At 43.7% G+C, this 25122-nt stretch overlaps 2 long non-coding RNA genes, 1 other non-coding gene and 1 pseudogene across 4 annotated transcripts in view; 1 reads left to right on the top strand and 3 right to left on the bottom strand.

Annotated features, from left to right (window-relative positions):
- LOC144340255 (uncharacterized) overlaps window positions 1-3398 on the top strand; it is a 6848-nt gene extending 3450 nt beyond the window's left edge. The window contains exon 2 of the long non-coding RNA XR_013416151.1: window positions 3349-3398. This is a non-coding gene — a long non-coding RNA (uncharacterized LOC144340255). The remainder of the gene's footprint in view (window positions 1-3348) is intronic.
- Window positions 961-25122, bottom strand: LOC144340253 (uncharacterized). 2 transcript variants are annotated; one of them, XR_013416148.1, is made up of 3 exons: window positions 25024-25122; window positions 13902-14085; window positions 961-4482 (listed from the first exon to the last, which is right to left on the bottom strand). It is a non-coding gene; the product is annotated as an uncharacterized LOC144340253 (long non-coding RNA). The 2 variants fall into 2 exon arrangements; XR_013416149.1 differs by lacking the exon at window positions 13902-14085.
- Window positions 9493-11855, bottom strand: LOC144340252 (heterogeneous nuclear ribonucleoprotein H2-like; annotated as a pseudogene).
- Window positions 18182-18305, bottom strand: LOC114677893 (U4atac minor spliceosomal RNA). Its single transcript, XR_003729319.1, has one exon. It is a non-coding gene; the product is annotated as a U4atac minor spliceosomal RNA (small nuclear RNA).

Below are 25122 nucleotides of genomic sequence, written 5' to 3'. Positions count from 1 at the left end.
AAGGGGGATATGAATGTACGGTTGACCCCTGAACAATGCAGTGTCAGGGGTGCTGACCCCTTCAGTCAGAAATCTGCGTATAGGCCCAGCACTGTGGCTCATGCCTGTAATCCTAGCACTTTGGAAGGCCGAGGTGGGCGGATCACCTGAGGTCAGGAAATCAAGATCAGCCTGGCCAATGTGATGAAACCCCATCTCTACTAAAAATACAAAAATTGGCAGGGCCCAGTGGCTCACGCCTGTAATTCCAGCACTTTGGGAGGCTGGGGCAGGTGGATCATGAGGTCAGGAATTGGAGACCAGCCTGGCCAATATGGTGAAACTCTGTCTTTACTAAAAATACAAAAATTAGCCAGGCGTGGTGGCACGCACCTGTAGTCCCAGCTACTTGGGAGACTGAGACAGTAGAATCGCTTGAACTCGGGGGGTGGAGGTTGCAGTGAGCTGAGATCTCACCACCGCACTCCAGCCTGGGAGACAGAGTGAGACTCAGTCTCAAAAACAAACAAAAACAAACAAACAAACAAACACTTGAACCCAGGAGGTGGAGATTGCAGTGAGCCGAGATCCCGCCACTGCACTCTGCACACCAGTCTGGGCAACAGAGTGAGACTCCTTCTCAAAACAAACAAACAAAAATTAGCTGGGCATGGTGGCAAGCACCTGCAGTCCCAGTTACTCAGGAGACTGAGGCAAGAGAACCGCTTGAGCCTGGGAGGCAAAGGTTGCAGTGAGCTGAGATCACGCCACTGCACCCACTGCACTCCCGCCTGGGCAACAGAGTGAGACTTTGTCTCAGAAAAGAAAAAAAAAGAATCCAATAAAAAATTTAGAAGAAAAACAAGAAAAGAAATCTGACTATAACTTTTGACTCCCCAAAAACTTAACCACTAATAGCCTGCTGTTAACTGGCAATAACATAAAGATTATACATCACAGAGAGGACAATAACAAAGTTGATTAGCACATATTTTGTATGTATATTGTGTTCTTACAGTAAAGTAAGCTAGAGAAAAGAAAAATGTTAATAAGAAAATCAAGGAAGTTATATTTACTATTCATTAAGTGCAAGTGGATCATCATAAAGGTCTTCATCCTCCTCATCTTTATGGTGAGTAGGCTGAGGAAGAGGAGAGGATGATCTTGCTGTCTCGGCGGGGCGGGGGCCAAGGCAGAAGAAAATCTACATAGAAGTGGACCCATGCAGTTCAAACCCATGTTGTTCAAGGGTCAAGTGTATTGCTGTTAAACCTGTGTAACTCTGTGCCTTTAAACAGCTGCCACTCCCTCTCCCACATTCCTCAAACCCAAAATAATTGGGCCCAGCCTTATCTAATTGGAGCCCAAGGTTTGAAACTTTCCTCCTCCTTCTGTCCCTACGCAACTTCCCAACTTATCCCCGTCTCCCCAACTCCCGACTGGCCTGTTGTCCCATCTCTTACACATGACTCTGGTCATCACTCTTGGACCTGAAGCTTGATACTGCTTCTCTGCCCTGACCTTGGTCCATCTGCCCCTTAGATCACATTTGCTTGGTAGCCTCAGTGAAGACCCAGTTTCCTGGAGTTTCCCTTCACAGTGGCCCAGCTGAGTCTTCCCAACCTAGTCTAGTGAAAGACTCAGACTTGCTGGGGACCCAGAAGGCCAAAAGAGAAGGGTTATCCCATATTGAGAGTCTGGCAGAGCCCTCCATAAGATCCCTTCATGAGGACTTCCTGCAACATCCTGCTTCCTTTATGGAAATGAACACCACCTCTTCCCCATTACTACTCCACGGAAAAAAAAAAAAAAAAAAAAAAAAAAAGAAAAACCATGGTCACTGCATTCTATGTAAGGGGTGGGATCTGTCATTATTAAACTGCCAACTTCTAGTTCATATCCCAGGATTTGTCATAGAGTAAGACTGATTTCAGGTGCACAGTTCCAAGAATGACTCTCAAGAGCTACTCAAGCTACTAAAGAGTGGCCCAGACCACTGAGGGCCGTGACAAAGCATAGGATCTTGGCTGGCTGAATCTCTGGGCCAGCACAACCACCCCACACTGTACATCTACTCGGAGGAGCCAAAATAGGTACACAGGAGGAATGGCCTCGCATACCACCCATGCCAGATCGTGGTCCACTGAGAACAGTATTGATATCAGAGTATTTCTGGGAACCAGTGTCCCATCCAGGCAACTCCCAGGACTCTATCCATCCGGGCCGCATCACCCTCCTCTAGTGCCAGCTTACGTCTGCATTTACCCTTTGGTGAGAAATTAGATAAAATCGCATAAGACTTCATTTTCATGCTAAAGATATTTAGTTTGAGGGAACTAGACAGCTATATGATGGTACACTAGAGGCGAGCCACTAAAAACGATCACTGTTCAGTTAGATGTGAACAAAACAAATATTTAAGAGTGGGTCAATTATTAAACATTTAAGGGATCAGATTGGTTTGCAGGTGTCTAAGTTCCACTCCACTTCAGAGAACTGATGGAAATTAGAGACAACACATTACTAGTATGGTGATGCAGTAGCTCCAATAATTTTCTGGTTCTTCATCTGATTGTATTTACATGTTTTAAGTTAAAATGCATTGTTAACATGTGTGGCATGTTTTCCAACTCCCATTTTTTTTGATGGCATGGATAAGAAGACTTAGTCTCCAAGTACTAAATGAAGAACAGGTATCTCTCTGAGTCCATTTTGAAAGTAATGCTTAAATGTGTCTGGTCTCAGCCAGGCGCAGTGGCTCACACCTGTAATCCCAGCACTTTGGGAGGCCGAGGTGGGCAGATCACGAGATCAGGAGATCGAGACCATCCTGGCTAACATGGTGAAACCACGTCTCTACGAAAAATACAAAAAATTAGCCGGGCATGGTGGCGGGCGCCTGTAGTCCTAGCTACTCGGGAGGTTGAGGCAGGAGAATGGCGCGAACCCAGGAGGCACAGCTTGCAGTGAGCTGAGATCGCACCACAGCACTCCAGCCTGGGTGACAGAGCGATACTCCGTCTCAAGAAAAAAAAGAAAAAATGTGTCTGGTCTCTGGGACATAACATCTATCTTTGTTAAACTCTGACTTTTTATTGACCTGATTTTCATTTAGGTTCAATCTTAAGCTTTCCAAATCAAGCAGAGACCTAATTTTCTTAAGCTTCCCTGGAACACAATGTAGGTTCCCGACTTTTAGATTGAACTCTAAGAGACATTCTCAGCGATGGGGTGTTCTCCAAAATCTTATATAAGAGTCCACTTAAAGCAACTGTCAGGCAAGACAGAATGTAAGATTTCCCTGTATTCCACCCACATGCCACCACCGTGAGCAATATAAATATAACCCCACACCTGCTTCCTCTCCAGGCCAATCCCTGGACATGTGAGGAACCATGGTTAGCATGCTCAAAGATGAAGAGCAGCAGCAGAAGGCAAGACGCTAGAGAAGACACCTGCCAGCTGCCAACATCTTTCTCCCTCAGTAGGCTGCTGGTCTACTAGAGGCCTGTGTTGAAGAAGTCTTGACTGTAAATCACTTTCGGAGTTTTGGTTCTCACATGGCAATGAGCATTTTGGATAGTGAATTGAGCCTGTGTTCTGACTTAAAGTGATTATAAGACTTTTTATTACTAAAGAACATATTTTTTAAAAGGTCATGGGACCAAGCTGGGCGTGATAGCACATGCCTATAGTTCCAGCTACTTGGGAGGCTGAGGCAGATCACCTGAGCCCAGGAGTTTGAGGCTGCAGTGAGCCATGATCATGCCACTGCACTCCAGCCTGGTGACAGAGTAAGACCCTGTTTCAAAAAAAGAAAAAAAAAAGTCATGGGACCAGCATTTGCTCCAGGGACAAAGAAAAAACAAGCCCATGAAGCAAATTTAATGACCTATTGGGCAATAAAGGAATATCACTTCATGATCTCATCCATGAGTCACTGTTATTCATTGTGTAATAGTCACACATCAGTGCTATGGTGGAATCTCAAAATCTCCCATATTTTTGGTATTTGAACAGTACCCAACATTTCCAGCTTGAATGTGGACTTTTCCCCTCCAGTCTATATATTCTATGAGTCATTTCAGTGGGGATTTTAGGAGAGAACCTAAATTCCCCTTCTTGCCGGAGGATCACCCACCCCCAGTCAGCCCAAGCGTGACCTTTACAGTTAGAAAGTGCTATGCATAGCTGCAGCTTTGGATCTTAAAGACTTCCTGAGTTGTCTTCAAACATTTTTTGAAATTCCTTTAGAAGAGTAACACTCGCTGCTTTGACAGATATATTCCTGCTTCTCCACGGTTTACATTCTCATCACAGTCTCGTGCAGAGGTTCCTTGGCTTCCACTTCATGGCTTCATCCTCCTCTAGGTCCTTGGCTTCCTCTCCATCCAGTTGGAAGAAGGCAAAGAGAGTGAGAAAGGTTGTTGTGGAGTGGAAACATCATATATCCCCTCTGGATTATCCGGAGCTCAGCTACGTGGCCACATTCTGGCCATACCTCTGTGACCAGGAAGAAGAGGAAATGGATTTGGTGACTATTTGACAAGTCTTTGTCACAAAAAGTTGATTAAGGTTTCTGTAACTGGTAATTAGTAAATGTTAAGATATCAATTAATATCCACAGACTATCAAGAAATGTTATGCCACAATTCTAGTCACTTTCTAAAGAATTTAGACATGCAAGAAATGCATGCTTTAGCTGAATGCCTAGTGACCAGCTGTTAGGATCAATATCTGATCAAATGCAAATATTACCATCAGAGAATGAACTTCTGAAATTCAAGAATGAATCTGAAGTTTTATTCAAAATAAATTATTAAAACATTTAATAGTAGTTTAAAATTAATTAATTTTAAATACCTGACATAATTTCTCAGCATGTCAGCTGCTAGATTACTGCAGAGGTCATTGCAGAACTATTAGATGAAGTGTAAGTGTTGTATGTATTATTGCAAGGGCACAATCCCATAATATTTATAGTGATTGTGAAACTTTTATTTTTTCTATTTTTAAATATTAACCATTATACAATCATGGCTGAAAGTTAATTTTAATAATTAGGTTTTATGTACAAAGATAATTATTATGAACTTTTAAAAAACCCAAATAGGGCCAGGCATGGTGGCTCATGGCTGTGATCCCAGCACTTTGGAAGGCTAAGGCGGGTGGATCACTTGAGGTATGGAGTTCAAGACCAGCCTAGCCAACATGGTGAAACCCCATCTCTATTAAAAATACAAAAAAATGTCTGGGCGTGCTGGCTCACGACTGTAATCCCAGCAATTTGGGAGGCTGAGGCGGGCGGATCACCTGAGGTCGGGAGTTCAAGACCAGCCTGACCAACATGGTGAAACCCCATCTCTACTAAAAATATAAAAATTAGCCGGGCATGGTGGTAGGCGCCTGTAACCCCAGCTACTCGGGAGGCTGAGGCAGGAGAATTGCTTGAACCCGGGAGGTGGAGGTTGCAGTGAGCCAAGATTGCGCCACTGCTCTCCAGCCTGGGCAACAAGAGTTACACTCCATCTCAAAACAAAAAACAAAAAACAAAAAAAACAAAAAATACAAAACAATTAGCCAGGAGTGGTGGTGCACGCCTGTAGTCCCAGCTACTCGGGAGGCTGAGGCAGGAGAATTGCTTGAGGCTGGGAGGCAGAGGTTGCAGTGAGCCAACATCACACTACTGCACTCTAGACTGAGCAACAGAACAAGACTTGGTCTCAAAAAAAAAAAAACAAAAAAACCTAAATAGGCTGGGCATGATGGCTCATGCCTGTATTTCAAGTGCTTTTGGTGGCTGAGGTGGGAGGACCGCCTGAGGCCAGGAGTTCAAAACTAGCCTGGGCAACACAGCAAGACTCCATTTCTACAAGAAATAAAAATTAGTCAGACATGGTGGTACTCTCCTGTATTCCTAGCTACTCGGGAGGCTGGGATGGAAGGATCCCTTCAGCCAGGAGTTAGAGGCTGCAGTAAGCTATGACCATTCCACTGCCCTCCAGCCTGGGTGATGGAGTGAGACTCTGCTCTCTTTAAAAAAAATAAAAAAGCTAAGTGCAGTGGAAAGTTAATAAAGGCCATTAAAAGAGTACGTTATTAGCCAGATAACTTTAGAAAGACCATTATGTCCTTTTGAATCAACAAATGTGTATACGAAGATAAATGATATTAATCAGAATGAGATGTATTTAGCTCATTTAAAGTTATTGCATAGTATATACACATTTATATTTTAACTGACAGAATTTCACTGAATATAGAACTTAAGAATATTTTCACCCTACACTATATCTATTGACTATCTAGACATTGATAATAATACAAATGGCATGGCATGTTCATATGACTGATGATGTTAGCCTGGTTGAATATGATGGTAACCTATGCTGTTACATAATCGCTCATCTAGCACAAGGTCAGGGACAGCCCAAATGACATTAAAATTATCACTTGACTCCAGCTTTCCAAAAGTCAAGGCTGAAGTTACATAGATTTTAGAAAACTACCTAGGTCAAAGCTATGCCATGGTTTATCCTTAAAACACTTATTAAATATATATTATCTTTTCTGTGCCTTCTAGTAAGATTCCTGTATAGAGTAGGCACACCTATCTGCTGACATTTATCCTGTGTATCTTGCTCACTCCCTAAGTTCAGTGTTTGAGGCCCCCGAACATTCCCTGGCCCTTGCCAATCCCTTCTTTTGGGGCCAGATTCGTGTCTGTGTCCTGGCTTTCACTTACAGTCCTAGATGGAATATAACCAGCTGGTGTGCCACACAGTTCCACCTCCTGCACTCTCACTGCTGAGCCCTGCTCGGAGAATGGACCTCTGGAAACATTTGTTTGCCTGAAACATGCCTAAGTTTTCCCTGCCTTCTGGCCATAGCCTTAGACAGCCCAGTTTTCCTTATTAAGGAAGCCTCTGGGGCCCTGATCATCTCCACAGCAGCTTCTTTTAGCCGCCTCCTACCCAAATCTGCCCTCATTACCATGTGCTCATTCCCGTCAGGGGCAGTGGTACTACTCAAACTTACTGGATCATTTGGCTAATGAAGCATTTTTTTTTCTCTCACTTTTTCCTAGAGAACAAGAACAAAATGTCCTTGCCCTGTATCTAAGGTTTTTTCTACTGAGAGGGAGACTTGTTGTTCAGTTCAAAGGTTTATGGGCATAAAATAAGGATGTCCCAAATAAGGGACCTTACTTTTATCATATCAGTCTGATAAGCTTACACATACTTTAGATTACATTCTCTGAAGCTAAGTTGTGCCTTTATGCTGCTAAGCATTTGTAGTGGCTAACACCTGTAATCCCGGTGCTTTGGGAGGCTGAGGTGGGAGGATCCCTTGAAGCCAGGAGTTCAATACCAGCCTGGGCAGCAAAGCGAGACCCTGTCTGTATAAACAATTTTTTTTTATTTTTTTGAGACTGAGTCTTAACTCTTGTCGCCCAGGCTGGAGTGCAGTGGTGCAATCTCGGTTCACTGCAACCTCTGCCTCCCGGGTTCAAGCAATTCTTGTGCCTCAGCCTCCCAAGGAGCTGGGACTACAGGTGTGCACCACCACAGCTGGCTAATTTCTGTGTTTTAAGTAGATGGGGTTTCACCATGTTGGCCAGGCTGGTCTCAACCTCCCAACCTCAGATGATCTGCCCACCTCCTCAGCCTCCCAAAGTGCTGGGATTACAGGTGTAAGCCACCCCGCCACACCTGTTAAAAAAAAAAAATATATATATATATATATATATACACACACACACACACATGTGTGTGTGTGTATTTTGTTTATTGTTTATAAAAAAAATTTTTTTTTAAATCAGCCAGCAGCAATACAGGGAGACCCCATCCCTCCAAAAAAGAAAATAGCCAGGTCTCGTGGTGTGCGCCTGTAGTCCCAGTTACTGAGGTTGAGGTGGGAGGATCACTTGAGCCCAGGAGATAGAGGCTGCAGTGTGTTGTGATGGTACCACTGCACTCCAGCCTGGGCAACAGAGTGAGATCCTATCTCAAAAAAAAAAAAAAAAATCCAGGTGTTGTGGTATTTGCCTATAGTCCCAGCTACTCAGGAAGCTAAGGTAGGATTGCTCAAGCCCTGGGGTTCAAGGCTGCAGTGAGCTCTGACTGCACCACTGCACTCCAGTCTGGCGAACAGTGAGACCTCATCTTTGAAAAAAAGGGCTTCTGGCCGGGCGTAGTGGCTCACACCTGTAATCCCAGCACTTTGGGAGGCCAAGGCGGGTGGATCACCTGAAGTTGGGAGTTCAGGACCAGCCTGACCAACATGGAGAAACCCTGTCTCTACAAAAAATACAATATAGCCAGGCGTGGTGGTACATGCCTGTAATCCCAGCTACCTGGGAGGCTGAGGCAGAAGAATAGCTTGAACCTGGGAGGTGGAGGTTGCAGTGGGCCGAGATTGCACCACTGCACTCCAGCCTGGGCAACAAGTGCAAAGGGCTTCTGTTTTTGTATGTACATATGGAAATTCTGTTGTGTGTGTTTCAAGGAGTGGACTTGAAAGCAGCTTACTTCATCCAAGTTGAGGCTTTACCTTTTTTTTTTTTAAAAGGAAGATTTAACAAGTTTCACTTAGTACATTACTTCTAAATGGAAATCACAAGGAAAGATTTAAACGAAAGCCTCAGAATTCCATACAAATGACATGACAAAACTCCTAAAGTATTAGTATTACATCTTAAAATTGTCCCATATCTTAAAAAAAAAGTAAAAGTATACACTCAAGTGTACACTCACATGCCTTAGAGGATATTAAACCAAAAAGCTAAAATTAACAAACATGCCGAATGTTTTCATTTTGAATCGTATACACAGCCTCTATATTTGAGTTTTACAGAAAAGCATGTTTCTCAACGTGTCTCCAAAATTTTCAATGTATTTGTGGTATAAGAGCAACATTTAATATAAGTGAAACTGCATCAACCTAAATATGCCTACTGCTTAGGTACACTCCTACAACGTAACTAACTTGAGGAAAGCTGAAAATTATTTCAATAGTTATGGTCAATACTGAACTTATTGTTATGTCATAGATGAATGTTTCAGTGTTCAGTGTTCAAAACTACTGAGCTCAAAGTTTTAAAATAATCTTCCACTTTTACAGTAAGCATGTAGTGTCACAAGCCTGTAATGCAAAACTGGTAAATTTTGCTTGTTTTCTTTAAAAGGAGAGGCTGGGCGCAGTGGCTCACGCCTGTAATCCCACCACTTTGGAAGGCCGAGGCGGGCGGATCACGAGGTCAAGAGATCGAGATCATCCTGGCCAACATGGTGAAACCCCGTCTCTACTAAAAATACAAAAATTGGCTGGGCGTGGTGGCGAGTGCCTGTATTCCCAGCTACTCGGGAAGCTGAGGCAGGAGAATCGCTTAAACCTGGGAGGCAGAGGCTGCAGTGAGCCAAGATTGTGCCACTGCATTCCAGCCTGGCGACACAGAGAGGCTCCATCTCAAAAAAAAAAGAGAAAGAAAGAAGACAAAGAGAAGCTGACTAAGAATAAATTATATTTCCCATTTATCCATCATACTGGATATACTAGATGTCCCTCCCATTCTATTCAACTCCCATAAATGCACATCTTTTATATCTGGAGTAGCTCTTTAGTGCTCCTTCTCTATCTGAGCAAGGTTTGACTGACAGTCACTGGGGTTTTCCTCCAGAACATGGTCATATCCACTCATATTGCTCTGACCACCATAACCACCACTCACACTGCTCTGACCACCATAACCGCCTCTATAACCACCACTCACATTGCTCTGATCACCATAACCACCTCCATCACCACCACTCAGCTGCTCTGACCACCATGACCACCTCCATCACCACGAATCGCACTGCTCTGACCACAATCACCACCACTCATACTGCTCTGATCACCATAACCACCACTCAGCTGCTCTGACCACCATAACCACCTTCATAACCACCACTCACACTGCTCTGACCACCATAACCACCTTCATAACCACCACTCACACTGCTCTGACCACCATAACCACCTTCATAACCACCACTCACACTGCTCTGACCACCATAACCACCTTCATAACCACCACTCACACTGCTCTGACCACCATAACCACCTTCATAACCACCACTCACACTGCTCTGACCACCATAACCACCTTCATAACCACCACTCACACTGCTCTGACCACCATAACCACCACTCATACTGCTCTGACCACCATAACCACCCGCATAACCACCACTTAGCTGTATAACTAGACTGGTTGGATAAGCCCTTCCCTCCCGTCATTTAGCTACCATAAGCACGACCACTTGCCCCCGCTGTAGAATTCAAAAAAAGTTCTACAGGCTGGGTGGGGTGGCTCACACCTGTAATCCCAGCACTTTGGGAGGCCGAGGTGGGCGGATCACGAGGTCAGGAGATCAAGACCATCCTGGCTAACATGGTGAAACCCTGTCTCTACTAAAAATACAAAAAAGTAGCCAGGCGTGGTGGCAGGCACCTGTAGTCCCAGCTACTCGGGAGGCTGAGGCAGGAGAATGGCATGAATCCAGGAGGCGGAGCTTGCAGTGAGCCAAGATCGCGCCACTGCACTCCAGCCTGGGTGACAGAGCAAGACTCCATCTCAAAAAAAAAAAAAAAAAAAAAAAGGTCCTACATAGCTGTGACCATAAACCCCCCTACTCCTTCCTGCAGCATTTAAAAAGATCTCCACATATCTGTGCTGCCTATTAGCTTTGTCTTTTGCCATAGCTGCGACAGCATTCTCGTGAGCAGCAAACTCAACATCTGCCCTACCAGTAAACTCTGTCATTGAGTCCAATTTCAATATGTACTCTCACGGGGTTAAGAGGTGAACAGAAATTATATCATTCTCAGTGGCTCTGTAAGGTAACCCCCTAGTGTGTACACAGTGCCCTGTGGTGCTCTGGAAACTGGACCCACCATCTCCACATCCATGATCAGACATTCCTGAAAAACAGTAAATGCAGTCTTTTCCAAATCTATCAGACCTACATCCACATCTATCATTACAGCCACGATAGTCATCATAGCCTCTATACCCTCCACCATAGGGACCCTGCCTCATCCTTTCAAACCCAGCTCCTCTGCCAATGCTATTATATCCTCGGCCAGCCCCTGGCCTATCATTGGGACACGGCCACTGCACAGCCATGAGCTTGTGAGGGGGATCATAGTAGGTCTGAACTTCAGCTTGGCTATTCTAGACGATTTCAATGTACCTGTGCCCTGTTCTTTGCCTGTGTTTCTTCAAGGCCTTCTCAGCTACCTCCTGCAAAGCAAACTGCAAAAAGGCTTCCCCTGAAAGTCCACTCGCAGTGTTAATCCATTTGGCACAATTTCCAACCCTGAAAAGAAATGAACAATCTCTTCCTTGCTACAGCCAAACGGAAGTCCCCTAAGCCAGACGAAGCCATCACTGGCAGTATCAGGGCTATTCAGACCTGTGTGCTTCAATACTCAATCCATTTCAACACTGTTAGACTTGAATACTTCAGCGTATCTGTGTCCCATAGTTTCTCTGTCTTCAAAGCCAATTTCGCTTCATCTGCAGATTCAAGTTCAACAAATGCCTCACCACTTGGTCTGCCTTCTCTGATGTAGATGAAACAAATATCTGATGTGCCATTTTGTATTTTGCAATCAGGGAAGTGCATCACTTCATCGGCTGAGCAGGACCAGGGCCCCTGACCTTTACCACGAACCCCTCCCTGCCTTCCATGCTCAGCATCGTGGCGACTGTTCAGCTCTTGGTGGCAAGTTTGGCTGAGTGCAATTTTGGTGTAGTGGGCAATTTTCCTCCTTCTGCCTTCAAATGGGCTATAGTGAGATGACAACCAGAACTACTTATGCTCACATAAGCAAGTGATCACATGAGCACACCAGCTTTACCTCTTATCTGTGCTGCCATCTAACTTCTCTGTGCCTCTGCTGTCCCATCTGTCACACGAGACTAATGCAGGCCCTCACTTCCCTAGATGTTGGGTTGTGAGGACCAAAGAAACATCATTCCCCATCTCTTTCTCTGTCTATACCTTTTCCTCTATTCTTTTTCCCCTCCAGAAACCCAATGACCTTGGACTTCCCTGAGTCCCGCACTGGTTGACACATTACATACTGATTCTTCCCTCTTAGGGAAGATGAGCCTAGCTTCCATCGGGAACAGACCAGCACATTCCATCAGTCCCTTCTCCTGACTGTACATTCCCTACTTCACTCCCAGGCTCAGCAGCACAGCCTCTAGATGTTTTGTTCTTGTTTCATCACCAGGCGGTGCTCTTTCCCACAGTACTATAAAGCAATTCCTATTTTTCACTTTGCTGAAAAGGTGTGCCAAATGACTGCAATTCTGTGTGCCCAGATTATGATAAGCCTACCCTGGTGTCCTGCCTAATTAATCACATCACAGCCCACTGGCATTTTCATCAGGAGCCTTTGCTTGAGTGGATGGGAGTAGGCTACAGATTCTTCTCTGTTGTCTGCCTGGAGTAGAGCAGTTACTGTCTAAAGGTTTTCTGTCTTGGTAGACTGCCTCCTTTCCTGGACCTTTAGTTATACATAAGAGGCTTTTGCTGGGGGCTGTTTTTGGTCTATGCTTGTTGACGTTTACAGATTGCTGGCTTCTGGGATATATGAAGCAAAAACGAAACACAGGGAGTCACTCCTGTGTCAGTCCTTGGATCCTGAAATCCATAGCCAGTTTGCCTTTTAGTCTTCTTCTGCTTGTTTTACATATAATACTCAGGATTTTCAGCCGTACTTGGTGAGAGGAACATGGCAAAGTATGTCTACTTCATTTTCCCAGGAGTGGAAATCTCCCAGAACTGTGCTTAGAAAAGGCTTGTTGTGTAGGAGACAGTTTTGATGGGAAGCAAAGATGGGTGGCAGAGGACCAACTAGGGGGCGACTGTTAGTCAACAAGAAAAGCTGAAGACCTGGATTGGCCAGTAGCACTGGGAGAAAACTATTTAGAGGTTAACAAAGACAGGGAAGAGCAACAAAAACAAGCCTAACAGGCAGTCAATGTGGTCCACAGTAGAACCACTGCTTAAGGCAGAATTCCTCTGGCAGAAATACGGATTTGCAGTTTGTCAACAGGCACGGAGTTTTTGAATGGACTGTCTCCTGTTCTAGTGGGTCTTTAATTTGTGGGGAACAAAAAACTGTCCTTTTAAAAACTGAAGAGATTTGACTGAGTGTTCGACCAAACAAGATCTTACTGTTGCATCCATAAGGTTAAACATAATTAGCAAGCATCAGAGGCAAACAGAATAGCATTTTGAAAAGTTCTGAAAATAGACCAGGCATGGTGGCTCACGCCTGTAATCTTAACACTTTGGGAGGTGAGCCCAGGAATTTGAGACCAGCCTGGGCAACATAGTGAGACTCCTGTTTCCACAAAAAATGCAAAAATGAGCTGGGTGTGGTAGGTCACACCTGTAGTCCCAGCTACTTGGGAGGCTGAGGTGGGAGTGTTGCTTGAGCCCAGGAGGTGAAGGCTGCAGTGAACCGAGATCACACCACCGGACTGCAGTCTGGGTAACAGAGTTAGACCCTGTCTCAAGAAAAAAAAAAAAAGTTCTGAAAATAAAATGCTTCAAGACCCTTATATTTTTATTGTAGCTAGCTTTTTGTCTTATAAAAGTTTGGTTTTCTGGAAATGAATAATGACTTCTAAATTTTTGCTTTATTAAATTATAAAACAAGGGCTATGTACATCATAATGTAAAAACAACAACAATAAAGCAAAGTGTCACAGAAAAACCTAGTTTTGCTGGCACCTCTCCATTTTATTTCACCTGTTTATCATATAAATGCCCTTCCTAAGTAAGTTAGAATGTGTTTGGCTATGGGTAACAGGAATCCTGATGAACAGGGTTTTAAATATAAGGACATATCTGTTTTACCTAATAAAAAGCCCAAGAACTGGCAGTCCCTTGGTGAGATTGGAAGATTAACAGGGTCATCGAGGATCCAGGGACTTTCCATTCTTGACTCTGAATTCCCAGCAGCCTGCTTTCATTTTCCAACTTGTTGCCTCATCATCATAAGATGGTTTCTATAGGTGCAAGCATCACAGCCTCTCACAGCCTAGTAAGAGACAAGGAAGGGAGGGAGGGGGAAAACATTTCATCTTGTGTGCCACTCTCTTCTCAGGAAGGAAAATTTTTCTCAGAAACCCCGAGAGATTTCCTCTGATCCCAGTCAGAACTGCTCAACTGTCCAACTCTGCCTGCAAGAAGACTGAGCACCACCACTATTTGGTAAAGACCATGATAGCCATGCTTACCTTAGACCACGGGTTCTCATCAAGGGTATGATGGGAGGGGGCAGTATTGAAAATATAGAAAGGGACACTTTCAGTTGTCACATAAACAGAGAGGTGCTATTGGTATCTAGTGGGTTGGTCTAGGGATGCTAAACGTCCACAAAATTCTTTTCACACACACACAAATTGTCTTGTCCAAAAACAACAGCACACTTGTTGAGAAACACTGGCTTACAACGGCCGTAATTCATCTCCTGGCCTGAAGACACTATGACTCAAACACAATTTAGAAGTTCCTAGATTGTGCAAGAGGAGGAACATGGCTCCCAGTAGTGTGTACTGGGATGTTGGAAGGAGTACAGCAACGCCTAGTCATTCTGGCATGCTAAATCCTTTTCAGAAAGCTGCTGTTATTTGTACCGAATGGGCAACCAGGAAAGAATTACAGGGATCAGGACAGGGAAATTCCATGCAAAGTGTGCCTTTATTTTTCCCAGTAAAGGGATTTTTTTCCAGTAGCTGGACAAGCCTGTTTCCAAGAATAATTGACTCTGAGTTACCCATACCTCTGTTACCTCTGTTGACTAACGGATGCTCCTCATTCCCACCAAGGAGTTCAGAATGTTTAAAACCTAATTCTATATTTATTTTTTTACTATTATTATTTTAGAATTAGAGACAGAGTATAAATTTATAAAATAATTTATAGTCATAATATTATTTTTAATGGACACATAATAACTGTACATATTCTGGAGTATACTGTGATGTTTCCATACATGTATACAATGTGTAGTGATGAAATCAGGGTAATTGGCACATCTATCACTTCAAATACCTATTATTTCTTTGTTTGAAAACATTCAAAATCTGCTCTTCTATTTGAAAATATACAATAAATTGCTGGTTATTATAGTTACCCTATAGTGCTGTAGAACACTAGCACTTATTCCTCCCATCTAGCTGTACTCTTGTATCTGTTAATAACCTCTGGCTGTCCCCTCCCTACCCCCACCCTTTCCAGCCTCTAGTAACCACTATTCTACTTTCTACTTCTATGAGATCAACTTTTTTAGCTTTCAAATATCAGTGAGAACATGCAGTATTTCTGTGTTTGGCTTATTTCACTTAATATAATGTCTTCCTGTGGCTAAATAGTATTCTTACATATATACATGGATATGTACATGTATATATATACACACCACATTTTCTTTTTCTTTTTCTCTCCTTTTCTCTTTCTTTCTGGGATAGGGTCTCTCCCCTCTGTCACCCAGGCTGGAATGCAGAGGTGCATTCATAGCTCACTACAGCCTTGAACTCCTGGGCTCATGAAATCTTCTCACCTCAGCATCCCAAGTAGCTGGGACTACAGGCACACACCACCATGCCTGGCTAATTTTTATTTTTTTTTTAGAGATGGGGTCTTACTTTGTTGCCCAGGCTGGTCTCAAACCCTCCTCGAGCAATTCTCCCACTTCAGCCTCCTAAAGTGCTGGGATTACAGAAATGAGCCACCATGCCTGGCCATATATACCACATTTTCCTTATCCATTCATCTGTTGATGGACACTTAGACTGAGTCTTTATCTTGACTATTGTGAATGGTGCTGCAACATACACGAGAACGCAGATATCTCATCAACATATGAATTTCTGAAATAGTATTTTAATAATAGCCTAGTAAAAATTATAAAAACCTACTTAATTTTTTAAAAAAAAAACTTAGAATGTCAGAAGTCTTTGTCGTCTGCAGAGAAAATGAAGACTAAACATTATTAGCTTTAATTATAATTTAAAAGATCTAAATGTTCACTAAATCTGAAAGATTAGATACATTGGGTTGATATGCTGCATTGCTGCTCACAGTAAAATCACATAAGTCAGTGTAAAATCCGCTAGATTAGAAAAAGAAGACTAGGAAGTTTGGTTTGCCTTCCCTATCTGTAAAACCACAAATCTCTATGCTTGACACAAACTAAGGTAAATAAATAATGTTTCTTAGGCTAATTGCTAATGGTGAATAGGAGATAACCTGGCATAGAAGAGTAGAAAGAGCATTCCAGACAGAAAGAATGGACCCAGCAGAGGTACTAACTGGTGAAACAGCATGACATGGTCATAGTCATACCAGATGTGAGTTCTTGAGAGCACTGTGGATTAACATTAATGTTTTTAACCAACAACTCTGATCTCTCCAGAATCCCTGGATTTCTGGGTGCCAATACCAAAAGCTAGACTTACTGCAAATTTTTTTTTTTCCTCTGTACTTCTGCAATAGATGGAATGTTTGCATCCACCCAAAATTCATGTTGAAATCTTAATCCCTAATGTGGAGGTAGGTGGTGAGGCCCTTGGAAGGTGATTAGGTCATGAAGGTAGGGCCTTCAGGAATGAGATCAGTGCCTTTATAAAAGGGATCTCATAGAGCTCTCTTTTTCTGTTTTCACCACATAAGAGATAAGAGAAGTCAGCTGGCGCGGTGGCCCATGCCTGCAATCCCAGCACTTTGGGAGGCCGAGGCAGGTGGATCACGAGGTCAGGAGCTCAAGACCGGCCTGGCCAACATGGTGAAACTCTGCCTCTACTGTCTCTACCCATGTCTCTAGCCGGGCATGGTGGCACGTGCCTGTAATCCCAGCTACTCAGGAGGCTGAGGTGGGAAAATCGTTTGAACCAAGCAGGCAGAGGTTGGAGTGAGCCCAGATCCGGAGAGGTGGCTTGCGCCTGTGGTCCAAGCTACTGGAGAGGCTGAGACAGGAGGATCACCTGAGCAAAGGAGGCGGAGTCTGCAGTGAGCCAAGATCGTGCTCCCTCACTTCGGCCTGGGCAACAGAGCAAGATCCTTTCTCAAAAAAAAAAAAAAAGTTATAGGCTAAGTATTAGGCTTATGGCAAAGAAGTGGCCAATTCACTTAATCTCAATCTAACTCAGTACTATGTTTTGTTTTGTTTTTTGAGACAGAGTCTTGTTCTGTCCCCCAGGTTGGAGTGCAGTCACGTGATCTCAGCTCACTGAAACCTCCATTTCCTGGGTTCTAGAGATTCTCCTGCCTCGGCATCCCAAGTAGTTGGGATTACAGGCGTGCGCCACCACACCCGGCTAATTTTTGTATTTTTAATAGAGACAGGGTTTCACCATGTTAGCCAGGCTGGTCTCGAACTCCTGACCTCAAGTGATCCACCCACCTTGGCCTCCCAAAGTACTGGGATTACAGGCGTGAGACACGATGCCCAGCCTTGTTTTTTCTTTTCTTTTTTGGGGTGGTGGCGGGGGGACAGAGTCTCGCTCCCTCTCCCAGGCTGGAGAGCAGTGGCACGATCTCAGCTCACTGCAACCTCTACCTCCCGGGTTCAAGTGAATCTCCTGTCTCAGTCTCCTGAGTAGCTGGGATTACAGGCGCCCACCACCACGTCCGGCTAATTTTGTGTGTGTGTGTGTGTGTGTGTGTGTGTGTGTGTGTGTGTGTGTATACATATATATATGTAGCCTGTAGAATGATACTTTGATGGCATTTCCCAGCAGTCTTTCATCTAAAGGTTTTAAAGTCCATTGACAGTCCTTGTCTGAGTCAATTATTTCATTAAGGTTTGCATCATGGTTATTTTCTAATTCTATATTTTATTCTATACTTATTAGCTGGCATCCTATACTAGAGTTTTTCTTCATCAACTGGGGATAAACCACATTTTTTATTTTTAAAAAATGTAAATATATGTATATATATATTTAGTAGAGACCGAGTTTCACCATGTTGGCCAGGCTGGTCATGAACTCTTGACCTCAAATGATCCACCTACCTCAGCCTCCTAGAGTGTTGGGATTACAGACGTGAGCCACCGTGCCCAGCCTGTATGTACTTTTTAATACACTAATATGTAAATAACTTTGTGTGTGTATGGGAAAGCGGTTTCTCATTTTCCCAAAAATTGCACTAAGGTAAAGCAAAGCTCTAGTTGATTTCAATGTTGTGCAGGAGTTAGTGGTACTGCCCTCACTAGGCACTCATTGAACAGTAGCACAAACCCAAGAAATGGATGGTTGTAAGTAACTTTCATCATGTACTGATATTTCATTCGAAATGGTGACTTGAAGCTGGTTAGATATTGAAACTGAGACTATAGTATGCCTAACTCAGCTGCTCAATATTTATTGCTTATAGTCTTATGACTTTTTTTTGAATAATTATCTTTGCTAGTACTATTAGATTTGCATGACAACCCTTTCTCTTGTATTTTCTGTAAACTGGAGGTTGTCCCACTATTACTGATACTAAATTTGATGGGTTGGTTCAAATGGTGACCACCAGATGGCTCCACTATACAGGTGTATTTTATCTTTTTTTTTTTGAGAGTCTTGCCCTGTCGCCCAGGCTGTAGTGCAATGGCGCGATCTTGGCTCAGTGCAACCTCCGCTCCTGAGTTCAAGTGATTCTCCTACTTCAGCCTCCCGAGGAGCTAGAACTACAGGCGCATGCCCCTGCGCCCAACTAATTTTTTTTGTATTTTTATTTGAATTTACTTTTTATTTATTTTTATTTATTTTTTTTGAGACGGAGTCTCACTCTGTCACCTAGGCTGGAGTGCAGTGGCACAAGCTCGGCTCGCTGCAAGCTCTGCTTCCCGGGTTCATGCCATTCTCCCGCCTCAGCCTTCCAAGTAGCTGGGACCACAGGCGCCCGCCATCACGCCCAGCTGATTTTTTGTATTTTTAGTAGAGACGGGGTTTCACCGTGTTAGCCAGGATGGTCTCAATCTCCTGACCTCGTGATCTGCCCACCTCCGCCTCCCAAAGTGCTGGGATTACAGGCATGAGCCACTGCACCTAGCCTTTTATTTATTTATTTATTTATTTATTTATTTATTTATTTTTGAGGTGGAGTTTTGCTCTCGTTGCCCAGGCTGGAGTGCAATGGCGCGATCTTGGCTCACCACAACCTCCGCCTCCCGAGTTCAAGCGATTCTCCTGCCTCAGCCTCCCGAGTAGTAGCTGGGAGTATAGGCATGTGCCACCACGCCCGGCTAATTTTGTATTTTTAGTAGAGATGGGGTTTCTCCATGTTGGTCAGGCTGGTCTCAAACTCCCAACCTCAGGTGAGCCGCCTGCCTTGGCCTCCCAAAGTGCTGGGATTACAAAGATGAGCCACTGTGGCCTTTTTTTTTTTTTTTTGTATTTTTAGTAGAGATGGGGGTTTCACTACGTTGGCCAGGTTGGTCTTGAACTCCTGACCTCGTGATCTGCCTGCCTCGGCCTCCCAAAGTGCTGGGATTACAGGCGTAAGCCAGCACACCCAGCCTGTAATTTCTTTTACAATTAGGTAAGTAGCCTGTAGAATGATACTTTGATGGCATTTCCCAGCAGTCTTTCATCTAAAGGTTTTAAAGTCCATTGATAGTCCTTGTCTGAGTCAATTATTTCATTAAGGTTTGCATCATGGTTATTTTCTAATTCTATATTTTATTCTATACTTATTAGCTGGCATCCTATAGTAGAGTTTTTCCTCATCAACTGGGGATAAACCACATTCTTTATTAAAAACAAAAAAACAAAAAAAACAGGGTAGGTTGGGAGCAGTGGCTCATGTCTGTACTCCCAATGCTTTGGGAGGTTGAGGTGGGAGCAACACTTGAGCCCAGGAGTTCAATACCAGCCTGGGCAACATAGCAAGACTCCATCTCTTAAAAAAAACCAAAAAAAAGCAAAAACACTTAGCCAGGTATGGTGGTGAGCACCTGTAGTCCCAGCTTCTGAGGAGGAAGGAGGATCACTTGAGACCAGGAGGTCAAGGCTACAGTGAGCCATGTTCGTGCCACTGCACTCCAGTCTGGATGACAGAGCAAGACTCTGTCTTAAAAACAAAAACAAATGAAACAAAAAACAAACAGGGTAAATGCTATCTCCCTTTAATAACTAATTTTCAGAGTATCGAATTGATGTAATGGACACTACTAATGAGGGAAAAATAGTTTCCCTCTTCTTATTCTCTCTTCTCTGTACTAGATAGCAGATTTTTATTTATTTAGTATTTGCAATCAATTGTATTTATTTTCTTTTTGACGCTAAAACTGCCCTAAATTTGGCCTGTGGGAGATCCTTCAAGCTGGCTCCCATGTCTCTAAAATTTATTTTTGAGAGACTGAAAATACAAATGGAAAATGGCCAGAATATACATAAAAGCAGAATTCTGACCCATTACCTGCAACAACTAGCCCAGTAAACCAACCACCTATCTACCATAAGCGCTGTCCTCCCAGCCTGAAAGCCAAACCTGCTATCAACCAGACTTGTAGGAAATCAGACTCTATCTCTAGTATCTCTGGATTGCTATCTCTGGTAGCAATTCAGGAAGCTAAATAATAACTTCTATGACAATCAGCTCAAAATGGCCAGGACTTGATTAAAAATGGACAGCTTCCCTAATTTTTGTCCCAATTTCTAGCTTATGACCATTCACAGAAAACCAAATATCCTCCTTTAACCAAGCCCATAGGATGCCAACTTGTAGTTAGCTTCCAGCTTCCCCATGCCAACAGCTTCCGATCAGGCATACCTGTGAAACCTTTCCTTTTGTCCACTGTAAAGCTTTCCCACTCCTCTGCATGCCTTTGAACCTCTGCCAAAACATAAGGGATGGTGGCTGACTCCCTTGCTATGGCAAGTTCTCAACAGACTTTGCTTTTCTCATTTGGTTTGCAATAAAATGCATCCTATATAGTGACACAATTTGATGAATTTTGACAGATGTATACATCCCCGTTAACCATGACACAGAACATTTCCATCACCCCCAAAAGTTCTCCCATTTTCCTTTCCAGTGAATTCCTTCTCTCTTCCCCTCCTAGTCAACCACTGATCTGCTGTCTTTCGCTATGGATTAGTTTTGTTTGTTCTCCTAAATACAGCTGGCATAGCCTCATTGGTCTAAGCACTTCCTTTGCATTCAGGCACAATGAAATACCTGGCTCATCTTGTACTTTTCCCATCCCAGAGCTGGAATCAGCCAATTCTCCAAAGGAGCTCTGGATCTTTTTAGTGGGAAATGGAATTTAGAAACCAAGATCTGGGTGTTAGATGTGCTCACTGTTACTGTAGGGTGACCATGCCTGTACATCCTGGTTCACCTGGGACTCTTCCAGTTTTAACCGAAAGTCCAGCATCCAGAGAAAACCCCTCTGTCTGTGGCAAACTGGAACAACTGGTCACCCTAGTGCTTCTAGGCCCTTTCAGTCCACAGAACTAGGACATTATTTTTTTTTTTTTTTTTGCAGTTTAACTTTTTTTTCCTTTTTCTTTTCTTTTTTTTTTTTTTCTTTTTGATAGGGTCTATTGCCCAAGCTGGAGTGCAATGGTGATATCACAGCTCACTGTAACTTTAAACTCCTGGGCTCAATTGGGCCCCTCGCCTTAGCCTCCCAAGTAGCTAGGCCTATAGGCACAGGCTACCACCCCTGGCTATTTTATTATTTTGTATTTTGTAGAGACAAGATCTCACTGTGTTGCCCAGGCTGGTCTTGAACTCCTAGGCCACTTTGGCTTCCCAAAGCACTGGGATTCAAGGTATGTGCCACTGCACCCAGCCCTCCAGTTTAAACTCGATATTACAGACTATTTTTTTCTGAACTTCTTAAAATTCTTTTTTTTTTTTTTTTTGAGACGGAGTCTCGCTCTGTCGCCCAGGCTGGAGCACAGTGGCCGGATCTCAGCTCGCTGCAAGCTCCGCCTCCAGGGTTTACGCTATTCTCCTGCCTCAGCCTCCCGAGTAGCTGGGACTACAGGCGCCCGCCACCTCGCCCGGCTAGTTTTTTGTATTTTTTTAGTAGAGACGGGGTTTCACCGTGTTAGCCAGGATGGTCTCGATCTCCTGACCTCGTGATCCGCCCATCTTGGCCTCCCAAAGTGCTGGGATTACAGGCTTGAGCCACCGCACCCGGCCTAAAATTCTTTATATTAGTTTTCTTCCCCCCGAGGATCAATGAACTTCTTAAAAATTGTTTTAAATTTTTTAAAAAATGGAGACAGATCTCGCTACGTTGCCCAGGCTGGTCTTAAACTCCTGGACTCTTACGATCTTCCCACCTTGGCCTACCAAAGTGCTGGGATTACAGGCATCAGACACCCGGCCCTTTTCTGAACTTCTTTGATCTTGCATTTGTATCTCATTTTCTCATACACTGCAAGTCTTTGTACACAGTAACATTAAAATACTTATGTTATCCTACCATATGCAGTACAGTTTCAAAACCACAGTAACAATGTTACCATTAATCATAAATCAGTGAAGCTGAAAGCTCCTTTGCACTTTTTTCATCCTTAGGATACACAGTTGACCCTTGAATAACACTAGTTTGAACTGCCAGGGTCCACTTATATGTGGATTTCTTTTTACCCAAACACAGTGGGGCCAGGGACGGTGACTCACACCTACAATCCTGGCATTTTAGGAGGCTAGGTGGGAGGATCACTTGAGCCCAGGAGTTCAAGACCAGCCTAGGCAACATAGCGCTCTACAAAAAAACAGAAAAAAATTACCTAGATGTGGTGGCACATGCCTGTGGTCCCAGCTACTCGGGAGGCTGAGATGGGAGGACTGCTTGAGCCCAGGAAGTCAAAGCTGTAGTGAGCCGTGATCGTACCACTGCACTCCAGCCTGGATGACAGTCAGACCCTGTTCTCAAAAAAGAAAAAAAAAGAAAAGCAAGGGAAGGAAAGGAAGAAAGGGAAGGAGGGAGGGAGAGAGGGAGGGAGGGAAGGAGGGCGGGAAGAAGAGAGGGAGAGAAAGAAAAAAGAAAAGAAATGAAAGAGAAGGAAGGAAGAAAACAAAGCAGAAGTACAGCAGGATGCAAAACACGCCTATACAAAGAACCAACTTTCCCTATGCTCAGGTCTGGGACTTTAGTATGCAGATTTCTGTATAGGCTCCCAGAAGGTCCTAGATCCAATCTCCTGCATATAAGGAAAGACTACACTATCTCAACACAGATACACTACTAGAGTACTGCGTTCAAAAGCTCGGAGGCACCAGTGGTGGTGGCTCGCAATCTCCTGCATATAAGGAAAGACTACACTATCTCAACACAGATACACTACTAGAGTACTGTGTTCAAAAGCTCGGAGGCGCCAGTGGTGGTGGCTCATGCCTGTAATCCCAGCACTTTGGGAGACCAAGGCAGGCAGATCACCTGAGGTCAGGAGTTTGAGACCAGTCTGACCAACGTGGTGAAACCCCATCTCTACTAAAAATACAAAAATCAGCAGGGGATGATGGCACATGCCTATAATCCCAGCTACTCAGGAGGCTGAGGTGGAAGAATCGCTTGAACCAAGGAGGCAGAGGTTGCAGTGAGCTGAGATTACACCACTGCACTCCAGCCTGGGCAACACAGTGAGACTGTCTCAAAAAAAAAAAAAAAAAAAAAGCCCCAAATTATTTTTTCTGTGTATCGCTAGTTGTATTAGTTAAGTTCATTTGTTTCTATTTGCTTTCAACCTTAGGATTTATTTTGTTTTCTTTTTTATTTACTTTTTGGCTATGTAAAACGAAAAATTCAAAGTAGAGAAGTCTTGTCTCCCCTCCACTCTTTCCCACCACTCTTTATAGGTAACTATTTTAAGTTTCAAGGATATCCTTCCAATTCCTCCCCCAAAATAAGTATATATATATAAATATTCATATTAAATATATTTTTATATATTTAAGTAAATAAAAGCATATATGCTTATTTTTGCTTTTGAATAACGTGAATACTTAATATACTTAAGTATTTAAGTGAATACTTGATATAACCTGAGACTCATTTCAAAGCAACACGATTATTTTATGAATCTTTTTAATGGCTGCACTGTATTCTACTGTATGGATGCACCATTCCCAATCAGTTCTCTATTAATGGATATTTGGGTTATCCCTAACTTTTGCTATGACAGCACTGCAATAACCTTGTGTACCTATTGTTTCCACGTGTGGAGCTGTACCTTCAGAATAAGGTTAGGGTTAGAAGTATAACTTCAAGGTATAAGAAAAAACAAGTAATTTTGAACTCGACAGAACTTGAACCATTTTTCCATTCCCACCAGGAAAGGCAATTTCAATGTGTATTTCCATTGTAAGTGAGGTGGAGCGACTTTCTATGTTCATGAGGAACACAGAATTACATAGAACATAAAAAATGACTATTTTTTCTGAGAATCATCTGTTCATGTGCTTCCCCATTTTCCCCTTTGGCTTTTGGACTTTTTGTTTTCAATTTTTTAGCGCTCTTGTGATACAAGTTGCAAAGATTTTCTCCAGACTGATCTGATTCACTGGGAACACACTATGGCCATCTGGAATGTACTTTAATCCTAATAGATCACCCTACTACAAGACACTCCTTTGGGGATGAACAGGTTCGAGAAAGCCGGCTAAGGACAGACCAATCAAAAGAACTACGTGCTCCTCTAGTAAGTGTTTAGAGACTGCTTCTCCAGGTAACACCGCCCTTACTCGGCGGTCCAGATGGCAGTCTTGCTTCAGGGAGTCTACTCCACTTGCAGGACCTCTTTGGTTGGGTTCACTAAACCTCACAGGGCCGCCTTCCCCACGTTCGAGTTAGCAAGGAGCCCTCAGCGCCGCGGACACAGCGCAACCTCCGACGCCGGAGAACAATAGCTCCTTGATGCGTCTCCAGAGATGTCAAGGAGGAACGAACCCAGCGGCCAGAAGGCTGCGCCTCACGACTGAAGAGAGGGAGGACATCGGATTCTAAGTTCCCAAAACTTACAGGTGAGCTTCTGCTAAGAGCAAAGGCCCGCGGCTCGCCGCCCACCGCTTCTCTTCTGAGGTGGCACCTGGTTCTCCGGCACGCGGAAGCATCACGGAT

This window comes from Macaca mulatta, chromosome 4, assembly GCF_049350105.2.
Source record: "Macaca mulatta isolate MMU2019108-1 chromosome 4, T2T-MMU8v2.0, whole genome shotgun sequence".
In the NCBI taxonomy this organism is placed as follows: domain Eukaryota; kingdom Metazoa; phylum Chordata; class Mammalia; order Primates; family Cercopithecidae; genus Macaca; species Macaca mulatta.
The sequence above is the reverse complement of the archived record's forward strand: the minus strand, read 5'-3'. Positions and strand labels throughout refer to the sequence as shown.